Here is a 22,894-nt window from a genome sequence, read left to right as displayed (position 1 = left end):
TTTCTACTTCTGTTGCTACTTCAATGCGACTGGCTAGTGTTCATAGTTTGTTTTGGTTTCCATATTCAAAGATTTTGACTGTTTTTATCAATACCGTCCTTTGTATAATCTCAGCCTTGCCTTTGGTTTCAATTTCTTTTAGCCTTTTTTCCAGCTTTTTTTTAAGTGTGGGGGGGGCGGCTGCTCCTAGTGCTCTTATGATGATTGTTAACTTTCTTCATACTCAATATTTCTTTTAGTTCTCTGGCAAGTTCCATGTATTTTCTTCGTTTTTCCACCCCCTCTGCTGAGACGGTGAAATCTAGTATTTGGCAGATTTTTCCTTCTTATTAACTATTAGGATATCTGGTCTCCTTGCTTGGATGAGTTTATCTGTTTATACCTGCATATCCTAGAGGATTTTGTGATTTTTTCCCCCAGTACTTTCTCTGGTTTGTATCTGCGCAATTTGTCTGCATGTTCAAAATGCAGGCCCTTCCATAGTGCTCAGTGTACTACTTTCCCCACACACTTGTGTCTGTTCTTGTATTCTTTTATGGGGATAATTTACTGTATTAACTGATCATGTGATTTTCCGTTTGGTCTCTTTGTTCACAGTCTACATTTAATGTCTTCCTGTATTTTATCTATTTTAGCTTTAATGTAGTTAATTCTAATCACATTACTTTGTGCAGCTGTCAGTAGTGATTCCGTTTCTCAGTGCAGGTGTCCTTTTCTTAGCCATGTCTAGGTGTTTTCATGATGAGTTTCTTCTCTTGTTATTCTTATGGATTGTTTATGCAGCTGTTTCTTTTCTGACTTTATTTTTTCTTTACTTTTTTTTTGTCACTGCTCTCTGTCTTGTTCGTGTTGATGGTGTCTCTTGCTGCAGTGATTAGTCTTTTAGTGTTCCGGGTTATGTATTTTTCCAAATCTGTGTGTGTGTGTGTGTGTGTGTGTGTGTGTGTGTGTGTGTGTGTGTGTGTGTGTGTGTGTGTGTGTGTGTGTGTGTGTGTGTGCATGTGTGTGAGTGTGAGTGTGTGTGTGTGTGTGTGTGATCCACACGGCTTTTTATATGTACTAGTTCTCTTCCCTTTTTCTCTGTTTCCCATAGAATTGGTCAATACCATCCTTTGGATGTTTTGCATTGTGCATGGTCATAGTTGCCTAGTCTTATGTTCTTTTGTCCAGCTTATGAACAGACCAGAATATCTTACTAATCAGACTGCCCGGATACTGATTTCTTTTATTAGATTTCTACTATATAATTTAGTTTCTAAGAGTTTTCTTGTCTTTTTCTTTTTATGTTTTACTTGGGAGTCACAGCCTATCAAGGCCCGAAGGTAAGGTGGTAGTGTAGTAATCACTAATGGTGCAAATTGGGTAAAATTTGATTATTGATGGGAACGGCTTGACAGGAACTTGTTTACATTGGATTTATGTGATGAATCTCTCTGGAGAGAACAGGTTTTTTTAATTTAACAAACTTAATACATTTATACAGAATTTTAAAAGACTAAAAACAAAGATAATAGGATTTTTAAAAAATTATTTTACTATGAAGTTAAATAATACAAAAAATTTAAAACTATGAAAAGAAATATTTCCAATTACAATGTTTTAATGGTAGAAGTTTTATAATCATTTGTTATGTAATCAAAAATTTCAGTTCAAGCCATGTTAGACATGTTACATTCACCTACATCTCCAACTTTGGATAGAATAGCAAGGAAAAAAATTGGTCAGAGGTTCAGATCAATGATTTATTCCTACTATTTGTACCATGTAGTCCAATATAGCTGTTATATATCCAGATTAACGCTAACAAAGAAACAAACTGCTAGGCCTTCAGTCTAAAATACATCATTTTTAAATGATACAATTTTTAAAATATACAAGGTAGAGTTATTTCCCTTACTACAAATGAATTGAAGCAGAGTTATCTACCCTTGAGCATTGATTGCATTTTGAGAGATGAGAGGTCAGCCATGATAGTTCAGATGCAAACAGACTTGGCTTTGAAAACACCAAACCATAATTAGCAGCTTTTAAATGATTTTCCAACTTGTAAATTATTTTAAAAACCTATTAAGTTACATACTTTCTCCAGTGATACTTTCAGTCTATTACTAAACTGATAGCAGCGGTTTTTATCGAACATAATGCAAACACAACACAGCTTTATAAAACGTCTTTCTTTGTTAACTGTTTTTGCACGCTTTCAGCATAAAGTTCTCTCATATAACTTGTATTATTTTGTAGCCAGACCTCTCCAGTTTAAGGCTATGTGAAAAAGAATTCACTGTCACAGGCTAGGCAAACTGGATCTGTCCTTTTGCTTTTTGTGTCATGGTGTTGTCTGCTCATGTGTCTTCATTTCTTATTTTCATAAACCTAGTTTGATTAATCGGGATGTATCCAGATGTGTTGCATATCCAAAATAGCTTAGGATGTCTCGTCTGAGGTACTACTCAATTATTGAAATGAACAGCTCTTATCTTGAGGAAGCACCTTGCCTTGACAAACTTCTGAGACCGCCCTTCACTCCTGATCTGAAATGGATGGACTACATCAAATCTGTTGCCAAAATCACTGGGAAAATGATTGCATCATTCCACTGCTCCAGAGATATCTCACTCCTGACACAATCCTCTACCTGTACAAAAGTCAAATATGTTCCAGGATGGAGTACTGTTGCCATATCTGGGGTAGAGCTCTTAAGAGTACTCTTTCCTGCCTTGACTTGGAGCAAGAATCTTTTTGCCTCCCTATTTTCTCATAGAAGAGACATTGCAAATCTGTCTTTGCTCTATTATTACTTTTAAGGTAGGTGCTCGATTGAGCTCCAATCCATGGTCCCCCTCCCTGTAAAACGTTTGTATACCTGCCGAGCTAACTCAATCATCAACAGTTTCCCTCACTTTCTATCTGTACCTAAAACTAAAAGAAAATTCCATGAACAGAGTTTCTTTCCTAGAACTGTCTATCTGTGGAACAAGATACCATGAGGCTGCTTCTCAGCTGATTAAAACATGGTCGTTTTCAAATCCAATGTGAATAAGTTCTTCTTAAATAACTAAGTTATTACTGACTATCATGGAGTTGTCTTACCAACTACCTAACACTTATTAACCCTTATCCTTGAGTGGCCTCCTGGCCTTTATAAGTGGTGAACTTCAAGTAAAAAAAATTACTCGCTCTTAGAATCAACTCTTTGTTCCTTAACTCACTTGACTATTTAACATTTTACAGTTTGAATCTGTAGTAAATCAAGTAATTGTTTATCCCCTTAGTAAAAACAACCTACTTAGTGACAAGCAATGCGGATTTCATCCTACAAAGTCCGCTACTGATGTGCTAACTGTAATGTCATATAGGATCTCTTGACAGGACTTCGTTTCTAGAGTAATAATCAATGGCATATCAAAGGCCTTCAATAAAGTCTGGCACAAAGGGTTGCTTCATAACCCTCTTATCTTCCAGATCATATCTTGAGAACATTTGTTAACATCTATGCAGAAAGCACAACTGTCTATGGCTGCACCTCGAAGAGCACTGGTGACCAAGTTTTTGTTAATTCCTTGTGTTTGGACCTGGAGCATGTGGTGCAGTAAGAAAAAAGTGGCTTGTTATTTTTAACATTTCTAAAACCAAGCTTCCCTCCTTTCACCCCTAATGCTCAGATCTTATTTTTATAAGCTCATAGGACTAACTTGTGCACCAGATCTAAAATGGAAGTCATATTATTCTTTTGCTCATAGAGGGAAATGTATGATAAAGTACTTCAAAGATGATATGAAGAGTTACAACACATAATGGGATCCAGATGCAGTGCTATCTACTCCTGAATTCCTAAACCAGAGTCGACCTGGGTCTAATCAACTGCTGTATTACTCATAAAGCTGCCCAACGTGATCTATTCTTTTACAAATAATCATGTATTATCACAGATACTGCCTGACAATTTCTTTTACTACAATGCTCAACCCATATGCTAGACTATGTTGGCTTTCTTGTAAGGCATTCACAGCAAAAACTCATCTTCTACCACAATGAAAAAGGAGTTTCCTTTCTCCTCTATGTATCTAGCATCAGATGAAATTTCCATGGAAAAGGCTTTGCAATTATTTCCCAACTGTGAAACACAGTACCGTGGGACTGCTTCCCTGATGATTACAACTTGGTCATCTACAAATCCGATGTCAACAAATAATTGTCATAAACTAACCCATAAGTAATCAAACTCAGTTCATATCATTGGCTTATGCCAGTACTCTCATAGTGTTTCTCATCTTTCGGCTGGCAACCATTCTTATCTCATTAACCCTTATCTTTGAATGGTTTTTGACCTTGATGAGTAGTGATCTAGATAGTAAAAAAAATAACAATAAAATTTCTTTACATTTAATCAACTATTTTCATCACACTCAGTAAAACGTAGGCTCATTCAAAAAAAAAAAAAAAAAAAAAAAAAACAGATTAAAAAAATTATATTTGTGCCAATAAGATAATGAAAAAAAAAAATGGAACTAATATAAACTAATCACAATAAAGAATATTAAAGTCAAAAAAGAAATCGATGTGGGAATTTTAAGTAGGATGACCCCTGGAATAAATGTGGTGTTATATTGAGGATTCTATCATAGCTACGAAAATGGTAGACAAATTTCAAGTAAAGTCACAAGGATGACCATAGACCTTCTCCTGCATCAGAATGTCATTAGACTTGAAAAAATTTATTTATTTCCGAAAATTTTACAATCCTCAAAAATAAATAATGCACAATAAATTGTGCATAATTTATTTTTGAGGATTGTAAAATTTTCGGAAATAAATAAATTGTGCATAATTTATTTTTGAGGATTGTAAAATTTTCGGAAATAAATAAATTTTTTCAAGTCTAATGACATTCTGATGCATTTAATATATAAGGTTTAAATAGACAAAATCTATTTTCTGACTTATGACATTTGGGCCGCTCTCGACTCTTCTGCCTATGTAGTCCCTACAAAAATTTACTTTTGAAAAGCAAATGTTTTTTAGTTACAGAAAACTCTAATGACCTATAAACCTGTACGTTTCTCCTGCTCTCCTAAACACGATCCTAGTTTACTGATATTAAACTTAACTGTCTTTATTATTTATTATTTTTGTTTTGTTTTTTATTTTCATTCATTTCAAACAAGGCATATTGTCACCGAAACCTAAGAGACTACTGGAATTAGAGGTCAGATTTATTTGGGGCATCTTCAGTAAGAAGTTGTGCAACTAGATGTTTGTTCACATTACATTTAAATTTTTGCGCATTGAGACAGTCAGAAAAACAGGAAGCAGAGATACAATTTAAAATGCAAGTGATCCTAGGGAAGAAGTTATTAAAGTAGAAAGTTTTCCGGCACCTGGAAAACTCTGCAATGAAGAGGTGGAATTTTGTTGCTGATAGATTTGTCGGGAGGGGGTGGGGAGATATTATGTTCAGTGATATAGGTGCAGCAAAAGTTTGCCGGAGCACATTCCGTGGCAGTACCTGCAAAACAAGCACTGTGGCTTATATGTACACTTTCAATGTCCTATCCTATTCTTTTTTACTCTTTCCTTTTCGCACTGTTTTTCTCTTTGTTTATTCTCCTGCTGGCTTCTACAACACTCACTGTTTATTTGTTGTTTGTTTATTTGTTTTTCTAACGTCTGTCTTAGGGTCACTTATTTAAATCTATATTTTTTATTCGACGTCTATATCAACATTGTCACTGCTGATTTGGTAGTCTTAGACTGGGGTAGTCTTCAGTAGAGATTGAATAAAATTGGATGCATAAATAATTTTACTTTAGAAACAAGATTCAATTTGTACATTCACTTATGAAAGTCAGATGTTTTTCATATGAGACGAGAATACGTTCTCAACAATCAGTCCGACAGTAGCTTTACTTTTGTCAGGGGCTGAAATATGTTTCGGTTTCTTCTGTCAGGCTGAGATATGGTTTTAGAAGGTCCATTCTCACAGATTTCATTTTCTCTCTTTGAGAGGAAATTGTTTGTTGCTAATTGCTTAAAGTGCTTCTAATGCCGATGGGGCTGTTCAGGCATCTTTTGTACGCCAGAGTGTATATTTCCTCTAATGTGCTGGCTTTTCACAAGCTTAACTGACCTTGAATCTAACCTCCTCGTCAGGAGGTTAACAAACTACACTCATGGCTATTTTAAAATGTTATTTCTAAGTTAAATATGACAGATCAATGAAAATTCTATTTTCAAAGTTAAGAATGACAAACCAATGAAAATTATCTTTCAAGTTAAGCATGACAGACCGATGAAAACACTCTTTCCAAATTAAACAGGACAGACCAACAAAAATGCTATTTCAAAATTAATCATGACAAACTAAGGAAAATTCTGTTTCAATGTTAAATATGACAGACCAACGAAAATGCTATTTCAAAGTTAAGAATGATAGACCATGATTTTTCAAGGTCAGCATGACAGACCAACGAAAATGCTGTTTTTAAATTAATTATGACAAACTAAAGAAACTGCTATTTCAATGGTTAATATGACAAACAAATGAAAATACTTTTTTAAGGTTATGCATGACAGACCAAGGAAAATGCTATTTCAAAGTTAAGAATGACAGACCAATGAAAATAATTTTTCAAGGTAAACATGACAGACCAAGGAAAATGCTATTTCAAAGTTAACCATAACACACTTTAGAAACAAGTAAAAAAAAAATGATCGATTTTTTTTTTTGTTTGTTTATTTCGACAACGTTTTACTTTATAACTTCATTTCTTTTGGGGATACTTTTACATTGTTTCATACAAATACTTCTTTATAATTTTACATGCAAATGTGATTTGCAATTTTGGTGATAAGGATTGATAATTTGGATTACTTGGATTATTCAGACTACTGTTCTTATCTTGGGTGTCATTCTCACTATGTTTCAACCAATTTAACCTCTGATCTTCTTTGGGTGCGTCTTGTTGAACTTGGAAATGTTCATGTCAAACTTGGGAATCTAAGTAGAATTTAAAACTGAACTCTTTATTTAATTCATATGGCTTCTACTGAGAGAACAAAATCAATCTACCCCTATCGATTAAATTAAGGATTCAATTTGAAAGTCCAAACAGATTCCCGAGTTCAACATAAAGATTACCAAGTTTGGCAAGACATACCTGAAGAAGGTCAGAGATTACAACGGATGAAGTGTTGTGAGAATAATATTCAAGATGAGAACAGCAGTTTGTTTGTTTGTGTTTTATGGAATCAACCCTTTGGGTCATTTTATGGCAAGTATCTATGGGTTTAGGAAGCCTTTACCCCCTGCTTTAGCTGACATATAAGTGATACATTCTTTTTTACTTTTTTAATAGAGGCCAAATTTTGATGGTATAAAAGAAAACAGTAGTCCAAATAATCCAAATAATACACATCTGCTTGAAAATTTGTAATAAACGGTCAGTGTGATATGAATGAAAGCATAATATAACTTACAAAACTATTTTGAGCATAGAATCATTTCATATGCACAATGGCTTAGTATTTATAGTTATCAAAAGAGTTCTTATTCAAGGGAGATACTCTTCTCCAAGAAGAGGTTTTAATTTACAAGCTTACTTATTAAAATTAGAACTAAGTTTTATTTGTCTTCCAGTTATCAGTTTTTCACTGTTCTTCTCTTTTATGATTCCAAGATAGATTCCAACTTGGATGTATTCTCTTTTTATTTCTTCACTTTAATTGTTAAATTTTTTTCTTTTTGTCTTTTTTTCTGATCATTGTTTTATTCTATAATTATTTCTCATTTAAATACCTAATTTCATTTTGCTCAACTGATTTTTGTTTTGTTTTGTTTCTTTTTTTCCTCACACAACATACAAAAAAAAACCTTACTATTCTCCAAAAGCACTTTTTTCTTATCATCCCATTTGAAATCAATATAAATACCTATCTGTACTTCCCCATCACCTGTGAAGATGATACAGGGTGGCTCATTTAAGTACACATCAGTAAAAGTAATTATTTTATGATGGATTCAAATGTAGAATTTTTTTACAAAAATAAAGAAAGAGTACATTTCATTTTTTATCAAGGGGAGATAACTATTTTTTAAATATATTTTCAGAAATATTTCAAATGTTTATTAATAATTCTATTTTGTTAATTATTTTCTTAGCAAACATTTTTTAAAATGTATATACATATTTTTTTTAAAAATAGAGAAAAATACATTGAATTTTTTTATCAAGTGAAGATAACTATTTTTAAATATATTTTCAGAAATATTTTAAATGCTTATTAATTATTTTTTTATTACTTTTTTCTTAGCAAACATTTTTTTAATACATATATATTTTTTCAGAATTTCTTTTTTTAATATCCATTATTATTTATTCAACTTAAAACAATGAAAAAAATTGTTTGAGACAATTAAGCAAAATATGCTAGAACAGTTCAACACAAATCCAAACCACAACCTCATGTTGAATTTTCCACAACATCCTGTTGGAGGTTTATCAAATCTGTGTTCACTACCTACAAATATAAATTAACCATTTAAACAGCATTCAACAAAATTACACCTGATATTTTCTTTTAAGTATTTATTTATTTTGTTTACACATTTCAGACAGTTATTCTCATCTTGGTTGTTGCTATTTTTACAATGATTCATGCTTTTATAAGCGTCTGCTTGATAATGGTTTCTGGTTTTAAAATCATAAATTGACAAGTGGTGTTTATCAAAAAAACAGTCTCTCTAACAGTTTTTGATTTCTCTATTTTGTAAATATTTCGTTAAGAGAGCTAACCAAATTTCTTTTACCACTAACCATAAGTCCTAGTTGCAACGTTGTAAAACCATGTGCAATCGTCTAAAAAGAAAAAGTAGAGTACTCCCCAAGGTTTGATTTGGTTAATTATAATTGAAAAAAAATTCTAATTATATAAAAAAACAAGTGAAGCATACATGGTTCCCCGTGAGTGCACAGTGAACGAAACATAAAAAAATGACTAAGTTTAGCATCCCCCCTCCCTTATTTAGCCCCAAAAGTCCCCAGGTGACGTCAAATCCTGGTGAAAACGAACAAACGGTGCAGTTTTAGGCCTTAACATATGTAAATTTGAGTTCTGCACCATGCAAAAAAAGAAATGTCTAAGTCCATCATTTGCCCTCCCCTCCCCCCCACCTCCATTTAGCCCCAAAAGTCCCCAGGGGACATCAAATCCGGGTGAAAATGAACAAACGGTGTAGTTTTAGGCCTTAACATATGTAAATTTGAGTTCTGCACCATGCAAAAAAAAGAAACGACTAAGTCCATCATTGCCCCCCCCCCATTTAGCCACAAAAGCCCCAAAAGTCCCCATCATATTTAAATTTGAGTTCTGCACCATGCAAAAATGCTAAATAGACATACACAGAAAGTTTTGGACAAATATCGTAAAATAGTCCCAAAAATGGAGTGTTTTTATTAGCCCTGAAAGAGCCCCTGGAGCACAATCAAGAGTTATCGCAAAGTATAGACAAACAAAATTATATAGAAATCAGTTAGTTACAACTTTTCAGAAAGTTTGATAAAAATCCAAGGCATCAAATTTTTTTAATAAGCACAAAAGTGTCAATTTTAGCCATTTTAACCTGAAAGCCAACCCTAGTGGGGGGCAACCGGAGTTTTCTCGGAAAATCCGTTCAGTTATTTATTTACTCATATCATGTTTTTCTTGGCCTTCTGGACAAGATCAAAGTGTAGTATCTGTTCTTCAGATGCTGCACTTCCATTTCTTGTTCTCTTTCGGTGGAGGATCAGTCCTTCACGACTGAGACAATTTTTTATTTTTGTACCTTTTCTCCACGTTAAAAAACGACCCTGGTGTCTAACTCTGTCCCGTGGGGAGGCATAGTAAATAGGTACTCATATCATGTTTAATGTTTGTGCAAAACTTCAAAAAATTCCAAGGTGTAGTTATTGAGAAAAGTGCAAACAGACGAACGAACAAGGGTGAATTTACAGGTTCACCCTCCTTTTGTTGGGGGACCAAAAATTCATTTGATTATTTGTAATAAAATTAAAATTCCTAATTATAAAAGACAGTTTGAGTTTCTTAGACATTAAAAATTTCTTGAAATGCTGAAAACAAGTTATTAATCCTCCTCACCCACCCACCTTAAAAAAATATATGGTATAATCATGCTAACACACTAGTTCTCATTGGATCACTGAAGTTAAGCAATGCTAAACCTGGTCAGTACCAGATACATGCGCTGTATATAGGCAGATGTCAACAACCCCCTGCAAGAATTGCTAAAACTTGACTTTTAATCAAGATATACATGCGACAAGTTATTACTTGTGAACTTGATATTCTTATGAAACTTCTTCCAAGTTAGTTCAACCTGCCTAGGGTAAATGCCACCGCTAGCTGACTAGCACCCTAAAACACACATATGACCTAAAATATAATCAGTGAGTGTTTTTTGATAATCACTGTTTGTCAATTTGTGGTTTAAAAATATAAAAACACTAACATGGGTGCCCGGCGTTGCCTGGGTGTTTGGAGGTGTATGCTGAGCAAAAAAAAAAACGTAAGTTTTTTTAACTTTGACCCCTTAACATTTATTGTTTTGGGCTCAAATCGAGTTGTTAAGTTAGATCCATGTTCAAGGAACCTATATCTAAAATCTCAAGTGTTTAGACCCAAAATTGTTGGAGAAGTTTGGTAAAGTTCTCAAAGGTCAAATCGTTGAACTTTGACCCCTTAACAGCCAAATTTCTGTCCGAAAACCGATCACATAGATTTTCTCAAATCTTAGTACCCTGTATATAAAATTTCGAGTCTGTAGACTAAAAATCTATTTTAGTTATTGTGTACAGAAATGTACACAGACAGACAGACAGATAGACACGTTCACTTTTATAGATATATAGATTAATTTGTATATGAGAGGAGTGGTTGAGATACAAAGGACGAATTGTGGAGGAGAATGTGTCAAGTGTTTGGCAGCGAAGGTAACATGTCGAAGTCAAGATGTCGTGCTAATAATGCAAATGAGAGAGTTGTCAATTTTTATTTAGATTACAAGCTATTTTCAGTGAGAAAGTAAACTTAAAGTCAATTCAAGAGTCAGACTTTTTGAGAAATGGCGTCATTATGTATTAATTCTGGCTGTGTATTGAGGGTTATCTGTGTCTGGCCAAATATTGTGCTAGCTGTGTGTGTATTGAAGGCTCGTAGTGTCTGGCCATGTAGTAAGGGCTAGTTAAGTCTGGCCATGTAGTGAGGGCTAGTTTAGTCTGGCCATATAGTGAGTTAAGTCTTGCCATGTAATGAGGGCTAGTTTAGTCTGGCTGTGTAATGAGGGCTAGTTTAGTCTGGCCGTGTAATAAGGGCTAGTTTAGTCTGGCCGTGTAATAAGGGCTAGTTTAGTCTGGCCATGTAATGAGGGCTAGTTTAGTCTGGCCGTGTAATAAGGGCTAGTTTAGTCTGGCCATGTAATGAGGGATAGTTTAGTCTGGCCGTGTAATAAGGGCTAGTTTAGTCTGGCCATGTAATGAGGGATAGTTTAGTCTGGCCGTGTAATAAGGGCTAGTTTAGTCTGGCCGTGTAATAAGGGCTAGTTTAGTCTGGCCGTGTAATAAGGGCTAGTTTAGTCTGGCCGTGTTATGAATTAAGTTTGAGCATGTAATGAGGTCGTTTAATCTGGCTGTGCAGTGAGAGCAAGTTAAGTCTGGCCATGTAGTAAAGGCTAGTTTAGTCATTTATCTACGGAGATATTTTTTCTTTTAGTAATTAAAAATGATTGTGATCGCTTATTTGTGTAATCGATGTTTTGGTTCTTGTTGAGACAAAGTCAACAGATCGATTTTTTTTTTTTTTAAATATGTCATTTTAAGCAAAAACAATATTACTTAATTGTCATGCGAAAATAGTAATATATCCAAAACTTACAAAAATTTATCGAGTAGAAAGTTATTTATGGTTAAAAGTAATTTTTATGGAAAATTGGAGAAAATTGCATTCTTCATAGATGATTTAAAGTAGATGGTGAAGATTTCACACTCAGGGGACATAACTCGGAAAGCATATCTTAAATTACAACGTAATGGCGTCGAACTTGTGTACCCTATATATATATAGAAATCACATACTTTCATCAACTTTTGCTTTGAGGTCACTTCTTACTTTTAAAGTATCACTTAAACTCTTCCATACAAAGACAGTCTTTGCTATGTAATAATAAGTCAGGGGTGAATTGAGCGTTAAGATCTTTTCTGTTTCAGTTTATTTCTCATTTGTAATTATTGTTTCCAGTAGAAATGCGTGTGTTAGTTTCAAATATGTGCATTTTTTTTTTCAATGTGCATCTATTTATTTAAAGCTTGTACAATCTTCAACTAATGGATTTGAATATTGCTGAATGGAGGAGATGGTTATTATACACTAGACGATCCATGATTTGTTGGATCCACGTTGGTATCGTGTGCCTTACTATGTATATTTGGGCTCCTAATTATGAAGGTAGTTATATATTTATAAATTACATAATATAATTACTGTCTGCTACTAATCAGCAGAGCGTTATTATAGCCACTTAATGGAAAACATTGGGATGATGTATGAAAATGAAACCTGACCAGTGGGGGTTGTGGACATGCGTTGCATGGAAATAAATGATACAACAATATTATGATGGATGTGTAGTGTGATTCTTAAAGACAAACTTAGTTCTGATGACTCAGAGGAAGATTAAATCTGGGCAGTATAGGGAGAAACACACAAAACAGAAGACATCGCTGGTGTTTCCATGCTAAAAGAATGGATGAGATTTCTTGGGTTGGTAGATGTAGAACAGTTGAGGAAGTAGGTTCAATCCACATAGGATAGCTAAGGAAAACATGAGAAGTGATGAAAATGGATCTGAGGAAAAGAAGAATAAAAACCTGGCCAGAGATAGGTTGCTTTGGAAGTCAATTTCTTAAAGCCATCCAACATATGCCAATAGGCAAAACGAATGATGATGATGATGATGATGATGATGATGATGATGATTTCACAAAATAATTTGACAAATTTCACGAATATGCTTTGGAGATGTCAATTAGAGCAAAAATAAGCACCCTGTTTCAAATGGTGCTGTTGTTGAATAAAATAACATTTGCATCATCAATCCAAAACCCTTGTTGCCATGGTGACTGACCACACAAATGATTGTTTGTTTTATGTCATTTATCTATTTATGTCAACATCTTATGTTATCTCGTTTACATTGTTGCTATTACTAGCCCTTTTCACTCTATTCACCTCCTCTCACCATTTCTCATCTCACTTCATGCAAGCAAGATTATCAGTTTTAATATTATAGTAGACTCCTCTGAGGAGTTTAAACATTCATCTAGTAGATGACTTGTGAAACTTCAGCTCATAGATGGTCTAAGTAAGAGATCTGTTTCCCCCTTCACTCTGTCTCTTTCTCTCTCTCTTTCTCTCCCTCTTATTTGATGCATAACGTCATCCTTTTGTAGCGTCTCATTTTATGACGTCATCAAGTGTGCATGAAGACAAAAAATATACGAAAACAAACAAAATCCACAGAGTTTTAGTCGTATACTAGACACCCAAGGTTCTAGATGATAAAGGATCTCACAAAATGCTGACGTCATCATTTTGTGAAATCATTCACTGTACCTAGTTACCCCCATGATGACATCATTATTTTTTCTCTCGGGACAATTGTGCATGGGGACAAGCAAGATAACAAGCAAACAGGTAAGATCCACAGAGCTGTAGCAGTATACTGTATATAGATAGATAGACCTATATAAATAGATATATAATAGATTTACTGATAATGTTGGAACAACTAAGCATATGGGTAAACGCTTTAAAAAAAAAAACGTCTTATTCTCTGATGTAGCTCTCTAGCAGTTGTTGATGCTTTAGTCCACATAGACTGATGAACAGCACCTTCCCCCGTCCCCTATACATGATAAGTGATACTTAAAGCCGTAATAATTTAAAGCAATTATTCTAACCGTGTTAAAATAGTTGGAAAAGAACATCATGATTTCCATTCAGACAGTATTTTCCATTTTCCAGAGTCAATATTTACTTCCGTCCCACAACAATAAGATGCGACACAAGGGCAGAAAAGTGGGAAAGGCCAAGCTAGTGCTTCTGAAGCAAAAATAGCAAAAATCGTCAGCATTCCCCGGCAGGGGCGCCTCAAACACTAAACAATAAACAACTCCCCCTCCCCCGAAAGCTGGGAATCAAGGCGTAGGAGGGTGAACCCTCCCTCTAGGACTACATGGAACTTTGTAGCCTTAACCTCAGTAAACAGGGAAAATGGTCATTTAACTGTTGATTTTGGAAGGCACCGCAGGGCCAAGTTAAACAGTCAAATAAAGTTAGTGAGAATTGTTGGCACAACCTATAGGTAAACTCTTTGAAACGTACTATTCTCCCGTGTGCCTCTTTATCAATTATTTATGTTTTGATTCTCGCCGACTGGTGACCACCTCCTCCTTCTACACTTAAATGATATCCCACCTTCAAATAATTTCTATTATTTATTTATTTTATTGCAGACTATTATCCTCATCTTTCTTAGATGTTGTTTCACGACGTTTCTGCTAACTATTCCCCTGGCCTTCATCAGGTGGTAACCGTGACAGGATAGCAACTCTGAATCTCTTAACTGCATCCTCAGCAATTACTGCCTTCCATAGTTGTTGTCATCTCATCACGTTTTGGCCAAGTAAGCCTCTGGCCAGCTGTGGGTAGGATTGAAACTGCTATCTTCAGACAATTCTCACCTGGAACCATAGAGATTCAGCGTCTCTATCCACTGCGCCACGGGCCCCGAAGGCCAGAGAAATAGTTGGCTGAAACGTCGCGAAACAACAACTAAGAAAGATGAGGATAATAGTCCGCAAAAAATAAATAAAAATTATAAATAATAATACTCATCTCAATAATGAATTCCAATAAAAATAATATAATTTCTATTACGGTTTTATGTTTTGATTTTTTTTTTTTTTTCAAACTTGTTTGTTCTTTTTGTATTACTTGCATCAAATGCACAGGATACAATAAATACAATTTCCCTCAAGTTGGATCGGAAAAAGTATCCTTCTCGAGGTTGAACTATTTTCTGCATACATGCATGCGGTGGCCCTGCTGTGTTTTTTTTAACATAGTCGGTGACCACAGCTCTCCAAATTTTTTTATTTTTATTGTACATAGGCATCACCACATATCAAGGCCCAGAGGCCACTCGAGGATAAGGGTTAAAGAGTGTACAGTAGTCAATTGGACAATATAGTAATCGTTAGTAATGGAAATTCAGTAAATTTCTTAACTTAGGTGGAACGGCTCATCAAGAACTTGTTTACGTTGGACTTGAAGACAACCATATTGTAGTCAACTGGAGAGCAGGAAAACAGAAGACGGTTCCACAGGCGTGCAATTCTAAGAAAGAAGCTTTGTTCATGAAATCTATGTTTAGGTTTAGGCACAGATAAAGAGTGGGGGGGGGGGAATTATTGATAGTGTTTTCAGCTAGACGAGTGTTTCTTGTGAAAGTTTGGCGAGAGGGGACCATAGATTGAAGCTCAGTCGAGGACTTGCCATGAAAATAACGCAACATCTCTTGTGAGAAAGAGGTTGCAGGGAAGAGAAAAGGACATCTCCTACGAAACTAAGAAGTCTATTTTGAACTCTGTCAAGGCAGGATAAGTCCTTTCTAGCAGCTTCTGCCCAGATGTAGCTATGGTAATCTCGGGAAAACAAGTAAAGACGATAGTTTCCCGTTGCTTTCCATCTTGATTCGGCGGTGTATCTCCCTGCCTACGATAAGTTAAACGTGCCACTAGATACCAACATGGCAATTTCTATGATTCGGCACGGTGCATACAGTGCTTAGCCTTCCCAGATGGTACTGGCCAGGCTCATCATTGCTTAACTTTGTTGATGTGGCAAGAACCGGTGTGTCATCGTGATTGTGCGTGCAATTTTCTGGATACTGTTGCAATATTAGATCACAGATCTATGCATGAGTTTTCTTTAATTTTAGGTTTGGTTTGGTTGTTTTGTTTTATGGCATATCAACCCTTTTCGGGTTATTTAATGTAGAAGGTTTTTATTCTTCAAGCTCTTTGTATCTTCAATCGCTAGTTTGTAGTGTTTGGTTTGGTTGTTTTATAGTGGATTTTATCGTTTTTGTTCCCTGCCCTGCAGAACATGAATGAGTTTTGCAATGGGAAAGGGAAAAAGGATTACAGGATTAATGTTTGGTACATTTTGAATTAGGAAACCAGTCAAGGCAGATAGAAAGAAAGGGGAAATGAGGAGAATGAAAAGGAGGGGAAAAAGTGGGTTGTTGTTTGTTTTTTGGTTTTTGGTTTTGCAGAACATAAAGTTTTAAAAAAGGAAGTAGAAAAACCAAAAAGCATCAATGTTAAATGCATTTCGTCTTAGGAAGCCAATGTCTTCGGACGGCCTGATCTGGTAGCACCGGTCTTTAATTTTAAAATAAATATCAACAGCATCAGCTTATCATTAAAGATGTAAGTATTGTGATTTGGCTCGAACACGTGACTACAGTTTACAGATATGTATATAAGGAGAAGTAAAACTGGTAATAGTCAGTCGAAACTGTGTGTTGGAACAGTGAACTCATAATGAACAATTAGCGGTTTACTACTCAACATGGATATCTATTACTGTACCTATCGGAATAAATCTGTTCTATATTATTATATCCGTGTATTGTTCTACATTCGACGATATAACAGTAAGAAACATTAATATACACAAATAATCAGCATACATCATATTTGAATACAGATAAATACATTAAGTAAATGAAAAATACGCATGAAGAAGGATGGAGACTAAGTCAGCCGAAATATGGCAGAAATATAAATAAGAAAATTATTGAGGACAATAGTCGAAAGAAAAATGTAAATAATAGAAATGTATTTTTATTATGCAAAAAAATTTAATAGATTTGGATGCTTGATTTTTTTTTTTTTAATGATGGATATTTTTTTAATGGTGTACTTTTTAAAACATCCATAGTTTTTTGGGTTTTTTTTAATTTAATAATATACATTTTGAATTTAATAGTATGCATTTTTTAATTTTTTAGTATAATTTTTCACTCTGATGGTATAAGACCTTTCTAAATTAAATATTACACACTTTTTAATTTTAATGATACACATTTTAATTTAATGGTATATTTTTAATTACTTGCATACTTTTTAATGGGCTGCCCTGTAAACTTTAAGACTTTTGCATGTTGTTGCTTCTAGTTTCATACTTTCTAAATGAATTCATTTATTTTTCTGTAGACTTGCAAAAGAATAGAGAGAATTTTTGCTTATTAGTTCTTAAATTTAGATGCTTATACAGTAGTGATAATGAAGGCTTCAATTTTTTTTTTTTTAGATTTATTTTTTTTAGCTTAAATAAAAAAAATGTTAAGTATGACACTTTCTTACAAAATGCTAGGTTTTATTAAAAAAAAAAATCGTACTTGCTAAGTTTCAGACATGTCCTTCTCTCTGATGCACTCTCAAAGTAAGTATTGAACTTTTGGACGCAAAAGGACTTACTAGATTAAATTCACAGTGATGACTTCTTTTATATCTGAGCCCCTGTGTTAAATTGTCTGTGTAAATGAGCTGTTCCAAATAATGACCTATTTGTATTTTAAAGAGTAATGGTTCTTCAAAACCGGTGAAACAAAGATGGACAAAGATTATCTACAATCATAAATACTTATGGACTACAAGTCAGCAAGGAAACGCATGAGATCCCGCACCAAACACTAACATTCCCATTTCATTCCGAGTGAATTTTTAAGGTGCGTCACCTTATTTCATTAACAAAAAAAAAAAATAATAATAATGATAATGATATTAAAAAAAGAAAGAAAGAAAGAAAAAGTAAATTTCATATTATAAAGCCTTAAAAAAATAAATCTGGAGAAAAAAAAAGTTTAAACAAAAATGATAATAAAGATAAATATTTCTGGTTAATGATATATGCACAATTGTAGCATTTTGGTGCATTGTTGCATCATATTTTTTGGAGTTCTTAGGTTGAATGCTTACAATAAAGAGAGTCTTTTAGAGAGGTGTGCATAGAAGTTACAAGTCTGCGTTATCAATGCACATGTGTGTTGCATTTGTGTAAACTATTGTTAATGAAGCACACTTGAATCAGTGATGGGATTCAAACGTTTGTCTATTTATTTATTTCATTTTTAGAAACTTGTTTATATATATATATATATATATATATATAGAATGTCCCGCTTAAAAGTAGCCCAGATAAAGTCGACTGAAAGTATGTAAATGATAAGACAGAGGGAATGAGTTTTTCATGGATAATTTCTTTTCCATTCTTGAAAGCTTGTATTTTCATGAACGACACAAACAACAACCAAAGCAACTGGATCTGAAAACAAAATATTCATTGATGCTTTTTCGTTATAACAATGGAATTCGAAAGTTGAAATATTGAATTTTAAGTAAAACAAATGGTTTCTACTTAATTGTCATGCCACAGTAATAGATATATATGAAAAGTACAAAAAAAACAATTTGGTAAAAAATTAATTATTAATCGAATAGTTTACGGTGATAATTAGCAGAAGTTAAGTTTTGCTAAGATTTTCAAAGTTTTCAGAACAGATTTACCTCCCTTTTGTTACGATTTTTTTTTGTTTGATCTCTAGTTTCTTTTTTTAGCAAAACTCCACTTTCGTTAATTGTCTTCAAAAACTATTTTCATTAATAATTAATTCTCTAGCTTATCGTTTTTCGTGATTTTTGGATAGGTTTCTTATTGCAACATGACAATTAAATAGATACCAATGGTTTTAGTTGAAATTCCATATTTCGACTTTTGGTATTATCATGAAGAAGTGCCTATTCATTAAGTGACAAAATATCATGGCTGAGAATTGGGCTACATTTAAGTGGGCCATCCTGTATAATTAATGCACAATGATTTTGAAACAACACAAGTAAAAAATGCTATTCTGATACTTTCAAATTCTTGTTAGCGTCTATTTTGGCCAAAGTTCGTGGTTTGAAGTAAACATATATGAAAACTTGTTTCTAAAAGAATAATTTTAAAATTACTTTTAGCTCAGATATTTTTTATTTGTTTTTTTTTTGGGGGGGGGGTATCACTAATTTAAAAGAATGTATAAATTAACGGTAAAAAAAAATCCCGTAAAGTTTAATTGGCTGGTTGAACATTACCAACGTTTATTTGCATCTCTCTTTCTTTAAATAGCATGAATTCAAGAAGCTGTTCAAACCATTTGGATCCCACCACTGACTTGAATGTATTATTTTTATACAGTTAAATTATAATTGTAATCCATGTTTTATTTTGTCATGAAATGGATCAATCCACAACTGCTGGATCAATTTTTTTTTTATTGTTTTGTGTTTGTTTTGTTTTTATGTTGATTTTTTTTTATTATTATTAATTTAAGAATTTGTAAAATGTTAACTTGTATAGTATTCCTTAGTTCTTAACATAACAATTCAAGTTAAATCAACTAGTCATCAGACATTGTCAAACACAATATTCCTCAGCATAAATTAATGCGATTGTTTCTGTGCCTAACAACATGTAAGTTTAAAGGTTCTTCTTTGTTATTGTAACGAAATCCGACAACCGAAAAATTGAGTTTTCAATAAAAAACAATGATCACTACTTACATTTTTTTTATCAATTTCAACAATAAGCAATGTTACCTAATTGTCACGTCACAATTACTTAAATATGTCTGGAATATTACATAAAGCACGTATTTCCATAATTCAACGAAAACATGATTCCGGCTATGTTTGTTTTGTCACGTGTGACATGTGATGGAAACGCAAGGGAAATGAAGAAGAATCTATGATGTATGCTAAAATTGCTAATTTCTTTGAAAACTATTTTCTTTAATAATTAATTTTCTGTCTCATCGTTTTTCATAATTTTTGGATATTTTCATTACTGCAACATTACAATCCAGTAGATACCATTAGTTTCACTTGAAATTCAATATTTCAGTTTTCGAATTTTGCTACAATAACAAAGACGAACCAGTTGAAATATATGTTCTAATTTAAAAACAAACAAAGAAAATGGGAAACGGTAAGCGGACCATTGTGCTTAATATATTTTTACCAAATCCGCAAACTAATTTTTTGTATTTGTATAAATTGTAACTTATTGGACAAAATAAAACTTATTAAATATTTATCACACTCTCCCATCTATAAAATGCCACAAAAGGATATAATCATCTATATATAAATCAAGAATATTTGTCTATATGTCTGTGAGTCCGACTAAAATTTAAGACTGTAATATTTGGACAATACATAAACATTAATTTACCTTGTTTTGTCAAAAAAAAATTTATAGATGTAAAAATTTATATGTTGGGTTTTATGGGACGTTAACCATCATCATTGAGTCATTTTATGTTGAAATCGGCCCTTATCCAGCCATGCTCTAATATTTTTAAAAAGTTAGAATTGCAAAATAAAAATTTAGGTTTTTAAAAAAAAAAAAAGCTGTACACCAAAATTTGTGTAGATTCATCCAATATTTTTGTTTTTATAAAATAAAATTTTTCCTGGAGCAAGCTAAATACTGTGGCCTTATTTTCTAAACATGATAATGTATTAGACCTTTTTTTGGCTATCATTATCGTATTAATTGTTATTTTCACAGCGTTTCGGCCGATGTAATCTCCTACCTGTTTCAGATGCACATTTTCGAACTTGGAAATCTTTCTGTATAGTTTGGAATTCCGTAAAGATACCTGCGTTCAACAGAAACATTCACAAGTTCTGTTTACGCTTCAATAGCCAATTGCTTTATTTGGGGGTGAATAAAAAAAATGATCTGAAGAAAGTTGGGTTAAACGTTATGAAAATAATAACCAATATGACAAGAATAGTGGAATAATCTAAACAATATAAATGCTCAATTTTCACAAAATTTCTTAGTACCAATTTCTTATATATAAAATTATTGGGTTTGTATTACTGTACACATAGATTCGAAAAAGTTGTCAAAAAACAAATATATAACAAATAAATGTTATCAAAGGCAAGGTAAGTTACTTTTCTACCAAACTGGATATATTTTTCGTGTTTTTATTCAATGTAACATGTTTATTCAGCTCGAAAACCATACAGTGTTTACCGATGTATTAGAACATTCAAGATGGCGTCTGATTCTCTCTTTAACACGGTAAGTGTGAGAAAAGATGTTATAAATAAAAAACCGGATAAAATGCTGTTAAAAACTCGCTCAATATATGTTACTGTGACATAGGTTGACATATATTCGGCGGGTTTTTAATAGTATTTTGTATAGTTTTTTATTTATAACACCTTTTTTCCAAACTTACGGTGTTAAAGAGGGTGTGAGACACCATCTTGAATTTTCGAATACATCGGTAAACACTGTATGTTTTTCGAGCTGAATAAATATGTTACATTGAATAAAAACACAAAAAATATATACAGTTAGGTAGAAAAGTAAGTTATCTTGCCTTTGATAACATTTATTTGTTATATATTTGTTTTTTGACAACTTTTTCGAATCTATGTGTACAGTAATACAAACCCAAATTATTTTAACTTAAATGACAAGAACGAAACAAATGTATCAATGCTAAGTGCTGTTTTCGTGCTACTCCCCCCCCCCCATTTGAATTATAAATCTGAAGACTAATCCTTAATTCAATTTAGATTTGAATTATTCAAGATGTAATCCATTTTAAGCTTTAATAAAAAAGTCATTTTAAAACATAAGAATAAATTGTCCAATTTTTATATTAAAAAAATTGTCTAATCCTTGGTTGTTATATCTATTATTTATATAAATAGGATATAAATATTCATTAAAGGTAAATTAAAATAGAAAAATATAATCTATATATAAATAAAGAATATTTGTCTGCATGTCTGTGTGCCTGACTAAAATTTAAAACTAATATTTGGACAATACATAAAGGTTAATTTACCTTGTTTCGTCTAAAAAAAAAAAAGATCATAAATGTAAAAAATTTATGGGACGTTAACCATCATTGAGTCATTTTATGTTGAAATCGACCCTTATCCAGTTATGCTCTAATATTTAAAAAAAAAAGTTAGAATTGCAAAAAAAAAACTTTAAGTACATATATCTGTTAGGTTTAAAATGTAAACGGTTAATTTGTAGATTTTTTAAAAATGGATTAATAAGATTATGCTTTTTCTTTGTTTTATTTATATGTTCTTACACATTTATGAGCATGTTTCGGTCAGCCAACACAAGTAACTAGGGACGTCTTTAGGCGATGTTGCATACACAAAATAGAGTCCGTAATGAAAATTGGAAAAAAAAAGTTCACAGCAGATCTTTATCAAGAGGGAAGTCACGTGATATTTAAAAAATAAAATGAATTAACGGCACTTAACAGAAAGGGAAAAGAAAAGGAAAGAAAGTATATATAAAAGAAAAGAGATAAATGAAGAAGAATAAATAAATAAATAAAATAAAATAAAAATAAATAAATATAAAAAATTATATACCAATAAACAAAAAAATCAAAAACAACCCCACCCCCAAGATATCTTTATATCGCGGAAGAGTGGGAACCGAAAAGTAAATATGAAAAAGGCAAGTGTTAAGTACTAAGCCAGGTGGAAGGGGGACAGACGTCTGAGCGATTAGGGTTAAAAATAGGTAAACGACAAATAATAATAAGATTAGAAAGAAACAAAATATTATGCCAACATCGTTTCAACATTTACAATGGGCAAAAAATAAAATACTTTAGAAGTCTTCAATCTGAATTTGTATATTGCAGATGCTATTTTTAATGGAATGCATGTTA

At 32.9% G+C, this 22,894-nt stretch overlaps 1 protein-coding gene across 4 annotated transcripts in view; it reads left to right on the top strand.

Moving 5' to 3' along the window:
• The window catches only part of LOC145258892 (uncharacterized), a 381,700-nt gene that overhangs the window by 343,727 nt on the left and 15,079 nt on the right, over positions 1-22,894 (top strand). For 2 of the 4 annotated variants that reach the window (XR_013864110.1, XR_013864111.1), the window contains one exon: positions 17,704-17,851. The exons of the other annotated variants lie outside the window; for them this stretch is intronic. The gene's annotated coding sequence lies outside the window, so the exon portion shown is untranslated. The remainder of the gene's footprint in view (positions 1-17,703; positions 17,852-22,894) is intronic. 4 annotated transcript variants of the gene reach the window in all.

The sequence above is a fragment of the Euprymna scolopes genome, chromosome 3 (genome assembly GCF_053919585.1).
Source record: "Euprymna scolopes isolate OS-2025 chromosome 3, ASM5391958v1, whole genome shotgun sequence".
NCBI lineage: Eukaryota > Metazoa > Mollusca > Cephalopoda > Sepiida > Sepiolidae > Euprymna > Euprymna scolopes.
This window is presented reverse-complemented; position numbering and strand designations above follow the sequence as displayed.